The 12,993-nt window shown below is 46.0% G+C and overlaps 1 long non-coding RNA gene across 2 annotated transcripts in view; it reads right to left on the reverse strand.

Annotated features, from left to right (window-relative positions):
• Positions 1 to 12,564, reverse strand: part of LOC307051007 — a 99,022-nt gene extending 86,458 nt beyond the window's left edge. Inside the window, exons 1-2 of one of the 2 annotated variants that reach the window (XR_013810817.1) lie at positions 12,399 to 12,564; positions 11,148 to 11,245 (exon numbers count right to left, since the gene is read on the reverse strand). This is a non-coding gene — a long non-coding RNA (uncharacterized lncRNA). The remainder of the gene's footprint in view (positions 1 to 11,147; positions 11,246 to 12,398) is intronic. The other variant, XR_013810816.1, reaches the window with a different exon arrangement.
• Positions 12,565 to 12,993: the final 429 nt, after the last annotated feature.

Below are 12,993 nucleotides of genomic sequence, written 5' to 3' on the forward strand. Positions count from 1 at the left end.
TACTGTGGGATTTGAAATACAATTTACTTCTGTTCTACTATTCTCTCTAAAACTTATCAAAGTGTATATACAAGCAATTCCAATTCTGGTAATGTGCTTGACAGGTTTACATATGAACTTCAGCATACCAGTAAATGTACATTCATAGTAGGACTGTTCCCTAATCCAAAAAACAAAACACAGAAACTGGAAAGACTGGAGTTCACTTTGTCAACACACATACAGATGCAGTGACAGTTAACAGTCCAAAAACAGAAGGTGAGCATGGGTGCAAGAGGTTAATCCCCAGGCTGGGGTGGGGTGCAGAGTTTGAGGGTAACACAGGTAGAAAAGGCTTTTGTCCTATCCTTGATTTTTGAGGTATGGAAATTCACAGGTCACTACCTTCATTTCAAAATGAATGAATGCACTATTCAATTTTTTAAAACAGGAGAAGTAAACATGAGTGATAATAGATTTCAAACTGTCACTAATCAAATAAGATACTAAGAAAAATTAAATAATATGATTTAAGAATGAAGTGGAGAGATTGTCCAAGATGGTAGCATTCAAATACCCAGAGCTTGATGCCTCTCATGGGCACACCAAAGTCACACCTGTTTACAGAACAGCAGTTGATGAAAAAGGCCGAGACCTACCATAAAAGATGTCTTAGAGCTAAAGATATAAGGAAGGCACCTCGGCAAGACAAGAAGGAAGGGCAAAATCTCAATAGAGTCCAGACCCATACCACCAGGTGGGTGGCCCACAAATGGGAGAATAATTACAATTTCTGAGGTGCTCCCAGGTAGCAAGGGGTATGAACAGAACATCAGGCTCCCAAGCCCAGGGATCCTGTGCTAGAAAGAAGAGTTCCTAGAAAGTAGGGCTTTGAAGACCAGTAGTGCTTATTTTCCAGAGAGCCAGAGGGTTGTGGGAAATAGAGATTCCACACTTAAAAGATGCTCACAGGGCTTCCCGGGTGGCACAGTGGCTGAGAGTCCACCTGCCGATGCAGGGGACATGGGTTCGTGCCCGGGTCCGGGAGGATCCCACATGCCGTGGAGCGGCTGGGCCCGTGAGCCATGGCCGCTGAGCCTGCGCGTCCGGAGCCTGTGCTCCGCAACGGGAGAGACCACAACGGTGAGAGGCCCGCGTACTGCAAAAGAAAAAAAAAAAGATGCTCACAAAATCCCACATGACCCGAGAATCAGAACAGAAGCAGTCATTTGAAAGGATCCTGGGTCACACCTACCTCCTGATCTTGGAGAGTCTCCCAGAGAGGCAAGAGGCAACTACAGCACAGCCTCGGGGTCATAGACACTGGCAGCAGCCATTTGGGGGAGCTCCTTCTACCTCGTGGCAACTGGTACCAGCAAGCATGATTTCAGATTCCTCCCTCTATCGTTTTAGCCTCAGGACTTGGCCTACCCACTTCCATCAGACTATAGACACAAGTACTAGGATGCTGCAGGCCAAACAACTAACTGAGCAGGGGCATAGCCCCATCCACCAGCAAACAGGCTTCCTTCAGACCCTCTCAATGCACAGCTGACCCTGGACATGGGCTCAGCCACCAAAAGCCCCAGGACCAGACTCCACACCTCAATGGACAGGCACCAGCCCCAGAGTCCCTGGCCCCTCTGACAAGTGAGCCTGCTCTGGCCTTGGAATCAGCCTCACCGTTGGCAGGTGATTACTGCACAGGGACTGGATGGAGCTCGGACTTACCCAACAGCAAACCTGCTCTAGCAGTGGGATCAGCCTCATACACCAACAGGCACACACCAGCTCCAGGAATACCACAGCCCAGCAGCGTGTGTGACCAGAACACTGACTTGCAGGCCAGAAGCAGCCCCATGGGCTCAGCTGGGTCTTGACCATGCCCATCACAATGCCAATACGAGATTAGGGATACCCCAGACCCTGCAGATAGCTGTGTCAGAAACAGTGATCCACACCAACTCTGCGACTCCTGGGTCCTGCAGCCAGAACTCAGGACCTGTGTCTTCCTACCAGTAGCCAGCATAGCCCCAGGACCAGTGACTGGGCACTAGCCCTGATATCACCTGGACTGCAGTTCTACCCATAAGTGAACCAGCACTAGATTGGGTGTCCCCCACAGTTGTTCAGCCAGCTGCCTTATGATTTAGCCTCACCAAGCAGCACAGACAGCCTCCATACAAGGCAGAGTCTGGCAAACAAGCACTCTGGGGGCAGCCAAGCCTACCAGACCACCCACAGTAGTCAGCCCACCACAACAGAAGAGCCCAAGCAGCCCACATAGGGGGTACACCTAGAACATATAGTTCTAGTGACCAGGGGACAGTGGGCTGCTGGCACACATAGGGCCTCTCCTACAAAAGGTCACTTCTCCAAGGTCAGGAAATGTAATGAACCTACTACATACATAACAATAAAAACAGCAAGTTAAGAAAAATGAGGTGACACAGAAACACGATCCAAATGAAGGAACAAGATAAGAACTCAGAAGAAGATCTAAGTGAAGTGGAGATAGCCAATCTCCTCAACAAAGAGTTCAAGGTAATAACTATAAAGATGATCAAAGAACTCAGGAGAAGAATGGACAACCAGAGCAAGAAGTTAGAATTTTTTAAAAAAAGAGTTAGACCATTAAAGAACAACAAAACAGAGATGAGAAATACAATAACTGAAATGAAAAACACACTAAAAGGAAACTACTGTAGACTAAATGATACAGAGGAATGAATCAGAAAACTGAAGGACAAAGTACCGGCAATCACTGAAGATGAACGGTAAAACAACAGATTAAAGTGAAATGAGGAAAGTTGAACAGACTTGTGAAACAACATCAAGTGTACTAATATTTGCATTATACTGGTCCCAGAAGCAAAAAGGAAAGAGAAAGCAGTGTAGAACATACCTGAAGACATAAGAGCTGAACACTTCCATAACCTGGGAAAGAAAACAGACATCCAAGTCCAGTAAACACAGTAAGGCCAAAACAGGATCAACCCAAAGAGGACCACACCAAGACTCATTGTAATTAAAATGGCAAAAAAATAAAGAGAAAAAGACACTATTAAAAGGAGCAAAGGAAAAGCAACAAGTTACAAACATGGGAACTTGCATAAAGTTATCAGCTGAATTTTCAGGATAACCTCTGCATGCCAGAAGGGAGTGGCATGGTATACTTAAAGTCATGAAAGGGAAAAGCCTATAACCAAAAATACTCTACCCAGCAAGGCTCTCCTTCAGATTTGATGGTGAGATCTAAAGTTTTACAGAGAAGCAAAACTAAGAGCTCAGCATCGCCAAACCAGCTTTATGAGAAATCTTAAAGGGGCTTTTCTCAGTGAAAAGGAAAATGCCACGACTGAAACATAAAAATTAGGAAAGGAAACTTACTAAAGGAAAAACCTCATTGAATAAGGCAAATATTCAACAAAGGCAGTAAATCAACCATGCACACAGCTAATAGGAAGGATGAAAGAAAACAGTAATAAAATCATCTATATTCACAATAAGAAGTTAAGGAACACACAAAACAAGTAGATGTAAAATATAAGGTCAAATTCAGTAACTGGGGGGGAGCAGAGTAACAATGCAGGGTTGTTAGTGTCCATGTGAAATTAAGAGCTCAGCAACTTAAATAATCACACAAACACACACACACACACACATACACACACACACAACTGAAAGAAATCCAAACATAATATTAAAGATAGTCCTCACATCACAGATGAAGGGAATAAAAGGGGAAGAAAGGAACACTGAAGAAATTAAAGAGGGATTCTAAAAGTACCCAAGACAAATGAAAATGAACACACAATGATCCAAAATCGATGGGACACAGCCAGTGCAGTTCACAGGGGGAAGTTATAGTGATACAAGCTTATTCTTAGGAAACAAGAAAAATATCAAATAAACAACCTAACATTACACCTGAAGGAATTAGAAAAAGAAGAAAAAACAAAACTCAAAGCTGTCAGAAAGAAAAAAATTAAGAAAACAATACCATATGCAATCACACCAAAAAGAATAAGATACCTAGGAACAAACACACCTAAGCAGGAAAAAGACATGTACTCAGAAATCTATCAGCCATTGGTGAAAGAAATTGAAGGCAACAGAAAAAGATGGGAAAATATAGCAGGTGCATGGACTGGAAGAATTAATACTGTTAAAATAACCATACTACCAAAGACAATCTACAGATTTAATGCAATCCCTATCAGAATACCAAAGCATTTTCACAGAACTTGAAAAAGTAATTTTAAAATTCGTATAGAAACACAAAGACCCCAAATAGCCAAACAATCTTGAGAAAGAACAGAGCTGGAGGCATCATGCACCTTGACTTCAGATTATACTTCAAAGCGACAGAAATCAAAGAGAATCGTACCGGAGCAAAAACAGACACAAAGATCACTGCAACAGGATAGAGATGCCAGAAATAAGCCCACACACTTATATTTAATTGATTTATGACAAAGCAGGCAATATGGAGAAAAAACTGTCTCTTCATTAAGTGGTACTGGGAAAACTGGTCAGCTACATGGAAAAGAATAAAACTAGAGTATTTTAGCACACCATATATAAAATAAATGCAAAACTGAATAAAGACCTAAATGTAGGACCGTAAAACCCCTAGAGGAAAATACAGAACATTCTTCAACATAAATGATAGCAACACTTTTACGTTCAGTCTACTAAGGCAAATGAGACAAAAGCAAAACTAAACAAATAGGACTTCACTAAACTTAAAAGATTTTGCACAGCAAAGGAAACCAAAGACAACCTGCTGAAGGAGAGACAATATTTGCCCATGATAAGAGGTTAACACCGGGCTTCCCTGGTGGCGCAGTGGTTGAGAGTCCGCCTGCCTATGCGGGGGACGCGGGTTCTTGCCCCGGTCAGGGAAGATCCCACATGCCGCGGAGCGGCTGGGCCCGTGAGCCATGGCCGCTGAGCCTGCGCGTCCGGAGCCTGTGCCCCGCAACGGGAGAGGCCACAACAGTGAGAGGCCCGCGTAACGCAAAAAAAAAAAAAAGAGGTTAACACCAAAAAGATGACCAAGCAAGGGTTCATATCTAAACTACAGAAACAGCACATACACCTCAATATCAGAACAACACCCAAAATCTTTTTTTAAAAAATGAGAAGACCTAAATAGATATTTTTCCAAGGAAAAAATACAGATAGACAGCCAGAGCTCACAAAGATGCTAAACATAGCTAATTGGCAATAAAATGCAAATCAAAACAATGAGATATATCACCTCAGTCTTGTCAGAATGGTTGTCATCAAAAAGGTCACAAATAACAAAGGTTAGTGAGGATGTGGAGAAAGGGAAACTCTTGTACACTCTTGATGTGAATGTGAAGTAGTGCAGCTACTGTGGAAAGCAGAATGGAAGTTCCACAAAAAAACTAAGAATAGAACTACCATAATATCCAGCAATTTCACTCTTGGGTATATTAGAAGAAAACAAAAACACTATTTCAAAAACATAACTGCACACCAATGTTCATAACAGTGTTATTTGCTACAGCCAAGATGTAGAGTCAAACTAAGCGTTCATCAATAGGTTAGGGGATAAAAATGATTTTTTATGGTGACTTCAGCAAAAAATGAAATTTTGACATTTCAAGAACATGGATGGACTTGGAGGGTATTGTGCTTAGTAAAATAAGCCGCAGAGAAAACAAGCCTGGTAGGTTATCACTTACACGTGGCATCTAAACAACTGAATACAACAACAACAACAACAAAACAGACTCACAGATTAAAGAACAGACTGGTGGTTACCAGCAGGGAGAGACGGGGTGGAGGAGCAAAATAGTGGTAGGAGATTCTGAGGAAGAATCCACTTTGTATAAAATCAATAATCTACAGTGACGTACTGTATAGCATGGGGAATAGAGCCACTCTTTTATAATAAGTATAAATGGAGAACAACCTAAACATTTATGAATCACTATGTGGTACCTCTGAAACTAATATAATAATATAAATTAACTATAGATCAATAAAATATAAAGTAAGAAACAATAAAGGGGAGACACTGATTATTAGATAGAAATCAATTAAATAAACACAAGTTTTGGAAATCAAGGAATTAAAAAACAACATGTAAGACACAACATTGACATTTAAAGTATACGATCTATTCATTTAAGTGGTGAAAAATGGTACCCATTCTCACAATTTTGTATATCTAGGATAAATTATTATCTACAAAAATATGTTACAAATATTCACTCAAAAAAGAAAGAGAAAATTTGGATTAACCCATTTTAGTATACAAATTTAATATCAAAGTCTCTATGTAACATTGATTTGAATAAGTTCTGTTAGCCACTTCTAGTTTCTTTGTGATGGAAAATCTCTTAAAGCATAAAAATCAGCCTTTCTACATTATTCTATTAGACAAACAGAGAAGTTAAAAGAAATGAGAAGACAGAACAATCAACCAGGAAGGTGAATCTACTGAGGAACAGTCATTCGTTCTCCCTCCTCCTTTTCTTTTCCTCCTTTTCCAGGTCTCTTTCGGTTCCAATCAAGAGAAGTCTTGAGAATTCTGAGAATATTTCTTTGAGGGCTTCAAATCACCATACCTACGTCCTGTGCCACAAGTACACACACGGGAATAAAAATAAACCTCTGCTATCTACTCATGTAGGAGGGATTCACGCAAAATAAACTCCTACATGGAGACCAACAGGTGAGTTTTCTACCTGTTCTTTATAATGTCCTTCCATTATAGTAAATCCCACACATTATGAGGCAGAAGGGGTTATGTGAGCTCTTCCTTGAAGTCAAAAAACTTGCATTCATTTCAAGTACCTGGTGATCATAGGGTACAGCCAGGGAAGGTGCCATCCCCCTTGCGGGGGGGCGGTGAATGGGCTCCCGCAACCATGCACCTCCTGATGTACAGATTCTGGAGAAACAAAGGGCAGTCACACCGCAGTCAGCCTGTCAGGCTGTCGGGCCACTGGGCAACCCCACCAGCCTGGAAGTGCCCCATCAGTTGCTGAAAGCAAAACTCTGTCCCCCCTGTGAAGCCAGGCAATTTGGGCCAGACAGTCAGAGGAGACTGGTAATCAACTCCTCCTCTCTGCTCACCTCCTTGGGGTTACAGCAACCCCATCTCCAAACCCAACTCTGATCCTGGAGTGCCAAAGTGGGAGTGCAGGTGGGCTCTGCCGGTGCTTCAGCGCCCTCTGGGAAGCCCCCTAGTTTGAATATGATTTGAGTTTGATCCTGTGAAACCATCAGAACTTCCCACCAGCGATAAATGAGGAGATTCTGGCCTTTATTAGTACGCACGGTGAACACGGTTGTCCTGGCTGTACTTGCCAACCCTCCTGTTTTACCCACCTACTTTTATCCACCTTCCTCCCTGTGAGTACCTTTGACCAACCCTGAGCTCAGACGCCTGACCTACTACAGAGACTTTGTCAGTCTTTCTTTAAAAATGGACAGGTAGGGCTTCCCTGGTGGCGCAGTGGTTGAGAGTCCGTCTGCAATGCGGGTGACACGGGTTCATGCCCTGGTCCGGGAAGATCCCACGTGCCACGGAGCGGCTGGGCCCGTGAGCCACGGCCGCTGAGCCTGCGTGTCCAGAGCCTGTGCTCTGCAACGGGAGAGACCGTAACAGTGAGAGGCCCGCTTACCACGAAAAAAAAAAAGGAGAGGTAATAAGATGAATTTAACCTAGAAGCAGCAGCTCAGTAAGGGAAATAAAACCATCAGAAGTTATCTAATCACAGCCACAGCCATCAAGGGCTCTTGTCTTATCTGCTGGGACATAAGAATGGGACCTTCCTAAACTTGAAGGGCATCCAATCAAAGAAGTAAAGGTGTTGCTCACCTCTGGCTCTTGGAGGGATTGCTAGGCAGTCTACCCAGGGTATACTAACTGCAAAACACTGTCATGGTTTGGAAACACCTATGTTCCAGGAAAGCTTTTTGGGGTGCGTGGGGAAGGTTGCTTTTTGACATCAAGCCAAAAATAAATCACCAAGCTCTTTGTGCACAGGGGTTCTTAGCAGGGAAGGAGAAGGAAGGAATGGGCAGAAAAGACGATCTCCTCTGAAGTGAAGGTCATCTTTCCAAAAGAGAAGGATTTAGTCTCAGTTTAAGGAAAACACTTTTAAATAGCTGGGACAGCTCCAAACTGCAGTTTAGGGAATGAGTGCTTCAAAAGAACAGTGCTTTAAAAGTCCTGGCAAGGCAGCAAGAAGATGAAGAGTTGGTTTTGCATAGTTCTGAACACAGGAGTAAAGAAACAGAGGCATCTCTGACTAAACGGCCCTGAGATCCTATGGCATCAATGGGTCAGTTGCAGGGGGCAGGGGGTGTGGGGGGCGATATTTCTCTCTCAACGTCTCCCAGGGCAGCCACCCCTCCCTACCCCACCCCCCTACTCCCTTCACCCTTCCTCCCTCCACTGTTGGGTCCCCAGGGACAGCACTTCTTAAGCTGGAGCGCTCAGGCACCATCTCTGCAGTCTGGATCCTTCCTGGAGCCTGACAAGGTCTGGGACAGCAAGCCAGGTCTGCAAGGCCGCTGGGGTGCAGTCGGACCTGGAGGCCTGGAGGGGAACTGGAGCCCTGAAGCCCACTCACGTCCTTGAAGCGCAGGGAGGAACACATCCTCCTAACAGTACTTCTCAAGGCTCAGTGTGCTCCCCACCCGACGGTGATCCATACTCACTTGAGGCAGCAAGGACTGCCTCTAACTGGCCCCCTCGATTCCGCCTTAAGGGTCCTCGCACATATGTGAGAGCGCAGGCCCCGGATCTCTTTAGTCAGCTGAGGCCAGTGCTGCCGGGGTCCCTCTAGTCCCATCCCCCAGCCCCTCCCTCTGGGACTGTATCTAATAGAAGAAAGAGCACAGAGGAATTGGATGAATCAAGGGACCTGGGAGCCTGGGTATGAGTCTGAACACCGAGAACCTAAGGCACAATTACATATTATTGGAGTCTCTTGTGGGGTGTGTGGGGGGAGGTGAGGAGGCTAAGAGGCTGAGTCGACCTGGTGAGTCCAGTCCCAGGGCACCACACAGCCCCGCCCCCACTTCCCTGCCATCAGACAAGGGGTGCCTCAACTCCAGCCGGGTCTCTGCAATTCCCCCTCCCTGATTCTCCTCCAGAAGAGCAGGTGGCCCCCCACTGAGGGCAGGGGCAGGACAACGGACCAAGTCCCCTGTTCAGGGCAGTCCTGAACAGCAGTGCTGGCTTGGAGCGAACCGTGCACCGCCAAAGTTGGTCTCGTCCTGCAGCTGAGGGACGCAGGGTTTAAGTCAGCTGCCCTGGCTTTAAATCAATCAGACCCCCCTTTAAGTCAGGTGACCCAACTTTAAATCACTGTGTGCCCCTCAAGCCTGCAACTTCAAAAGCTGGGAACTTCACTTTGATCCCAGCCCCTCACATACCTGAATGCACACTGCAGTCACCCCCAAGCCTGGCTTAGAGGCAGGATATAAGGTAAGGGGATGGGCGTGCACTCATGGTGATGAGAGTGTACTTCATGTACCAGAAGGATCTAGGTACTCTGGGGTACAGCAAGCAGTGCACGATACAGCAGTTCCCTGGCAAAGCTGGTGATGCACAGGGAGAGCAGGCACACCCATGCATGCAGAGGTTCCAGGACGGGAGCTGGGGCACAGCCAGCCGGGAGGATGTGAAAGTGGAGGATCTGAGCCTTTTGAGAAAGGCAGACACAGAGGATGGATGAGAAACAAAGACCAGATGAAACATGGAGTTGAAAAACACACACTGCTCTTGAAATTGGGGTGGGGGCACCCCAGATTTGAGTCTTCTTACTCCCCTGTTGCTAGTGCTTTGGCATTTGCCCAGTTACTTAAAAAATGTGACTGATAATATCTAACCCATAGAATACTGCATTTGTAGTGGTATTGCGAGTTAATGTTTCTATAGTGGAATAATCTTTTCTACAAGAAAAATGTACACTATCAAATAAATTAAACCCCCTCTTTAAAAGGTACTATATCGGACTTCCCTGGTGGCGCAGTGGTTAAGAATCTGCCTGCCAACGCAGGGGACATGGCTTCGAGTCCTGGTCAGGGAAGATCCCACATGCCGTGGAGCAGCTATGCCCATGCGCCACAACTACTGAGCCTGCAGGCCACAACTACTGGAGCCCGTGCACCTAGAGCCGGTGCTCCACAACAAGTGCAGCAAGAGAAGCCACCACAATGGGAAGCCCGCACACAGCAAAAAAGACTAGCCCCCACTCGGCGCAACTAGAGAAAGCCCGTGCATAGCAATGAAGACCCAACACAGCCCAAAATTAATTAATTAATTAAGTATTTTTTAAAAAAAAAAAAACCTACTATATCCTTCTGTACAACTTCTCTGGAAAGAACAGAGAGATGGCATGGGAGAGTGAGAAAGACCCATATTTAGTGCACATTTCTCATGCAGGTGCTCTGCTGGCTCACGTACATTTATCCCCACTATACAAAGGAGGAAATAAGCTCAGAGAGGTTTAGTAATTTTCCCAAAGCCAAACAGCTATTGAGTGGCAGAACCAGGATCTGAACCAAGTCTGTTACCTTCAAAGCCTAAGTCCTCATCATAACAAAACTCAGTTAATATTTACATTTATCGAATTACATTGCAACTGGGGAGTTCTTGGCACAATCCTGAATGAGAGTGAGAAAGAAAGAAATAGCATTGTTCCTACAGTCAACCAAAATTTTTGGAGCAGCTGCTAGATGCCTGGCCCTTTTGGGGGTTCAGCAGTGATCATGACAGGAAGAGTCCTGCTTTCATGGACCATGTAGTGGGGAGGAGAGACAGGTGCAACTTGGGTGAGGGATTTCACCTTGCTGGGCCTCTGTTTTCTAATCTGGAAAATTGGACAGGTGTTCCTCATTTTGTGGGATTGTCCAGCCCTCACATTCTCTGATTCCATAAGAAGCATTTGTTTTCCTGTTTCTTAAAATTCATTCAGGTTGTGAGCCGTGATGAATGTTGTTAGCTGCTCCCCAAATCACACTATTCCCACCCTTTTCCTGTAATCAGTCTTTCCCCCAACATGACTCACAATCAGTCAAGTCACAGAACCTAAGACGCACCCAGCAGAAGAATTCCAGCCCTGGCTTCTCAGGAGCTCTGCGGTCTACCTGGACAGAAAAACTTAACTCACCTGGCACAAGGTGGCCATCCCTGGTTTCACATCAACATGGTCTCAGGCACAAACCTACTTGTTTTTCCATTTTGTCTTTAAGTTACTTGTTGAAACAACTGTACAAATATGACAAAGATATAAAATCAGGCATCTTCTGCCTCCAGTGCCTACTAATACATGATTTTCTGCCACTTTCATGATAAAGATAGAACATTTCAACATTCTGCTGTCCTTATTATTTGTCATTATGTCGATATTTCTATTTAACACATCTTTCAATTTTTTAACAATGCAACATTTATTTAGGTTGATCCAGACCCAGGCTTTAGTGGTAAAGGATTCCTTGTTATATTTCTATTATGTTTCCTTTAAAAATCATAATCCTATTTCATGGATTAAGTCAATTCTATAGGCATTTATCATATAATATTGATGAAATTAATACATAGAGGGCAGTAGTACAAGTTGATTGGACTGGAAAACCTCTCTTTACCACAGTTAAGTATAAATATTATCTATATGTAAACCACAGTACATGCCGAGTGAGATTCTCCTACACTTTTCACTGTCTGCCCCTCAAGCCTGTGAGAAATGGAATATTTCTTGCCATCTCAGAAAACAAAGGATGTCACAGTCATCAGTCCTTGCAGCCCTCCAGTGTGAGGGGCGGGCCCTGAGGAACACAGGATATGCAAATACAGAATCTGCAGGCCCCACAGGGCTGAGGTGCATACAAGAAGGAATTCAGTGAGCCCAGACTCTGGCACCTTCCCATAGAAAGAATAGCGCTCCATTCCTCACGTTGGGAGAGCTGGTTTTCCTTAGTTAACAATCACCTGTTGATGGTCCGCATTACCTGCGCCAGTCCCCTGCCCTGTCCCCTCCCCCCTGTACTTTAGCTCAGGGAGGCAGGAGCGCAGAGGGACTCAGCTGAATAAGGAGCCTGCGAGCCTCGGGAGGAGTTTTTAGCCGCTTTCCCCATAGCCGGGAGGAGGGGCGCTGACGCTGCAGCCGGACCCTGCGCCTCGCTTGCCCCGCTTCCCCTCAGGACGCTCAGGCAGATCCCCTCTCCACGGCCCCCCCGCCAGGCCCCACGAGCCAGGCCGAGGGCAGGGACGAGAGGAGGGACCGAAATTCCCCGGGACCAGACGCTGGGGGCAGCCCTCTCTGCACAGCAGCGGCGGGTGGCAGCGAACCCCTGCCCCTCAGAAGCTGGTCTTGCCCTGCGCCCCGAGCACCGTACCAGGCGGAGGGTCGGCGCCCACTTACCCGGCCCGCCGTCCCCACGACTGTCGCGGCTTCGGCCGCCAGGGGCCCTCAACAGCCGGCAGCCTCAGTGAGGCCGCCCTCCCCTCGGGCTCCGGGGCACTTCCGTGATGGCGGAGGGAAGAGACCCCGAGCCGGGAGTTCCAGCACTGTGGAAACGCCGGCTCCGCTCTGGGCGCAGGGGGTGGCACCGCTCTGCCCCGAGGCCTTCTGGGAGTGAGGGGGGAGCCTGGGGAGGGAGCGGCCAGGAGCGCAGGGCCCCGTCGGGGGTCCTGGAGGGGCGGCCCCACCTGAGGGCCCCGCCCACTCTCACCACAGCCCAGGCAGTTTTCCTGGAATCCTACACAAAAATGTTAGAAAGAAACGCGCTCTACAGTAAATATTCACAAATGATTGTTGCTGCTGTGCTTCCTATTCTATTAAACGTGTAAAATCCAGAAAACACTTTAAGTTCAGAGTTATCTATGAATTTTCACCTGTCATTATGTCCCCGCTAGTCCCAATTGTGGTGAATGAATCAGAGACTGTGGCATCACTAGTTAAAAATGAGCTTGTTAAAAAATAGAACTCAGGCCCACCGGACCTACTGAATCACCAT

The sequence above is a fragment of the Hyperoodon ampullatus genome (assembly GCF_949752795.1).
Source record: "Hyperoodon ampullatus genome assembly, chromosome: 3".
In the NCBI taxonomy this organism is placed as follows: Eukaryota; Metazoa; Chordata; class Mammalia; order Artiodactyla; family Ziphiidae; genus Hyperoodon; species Hyperoodon ampullatus.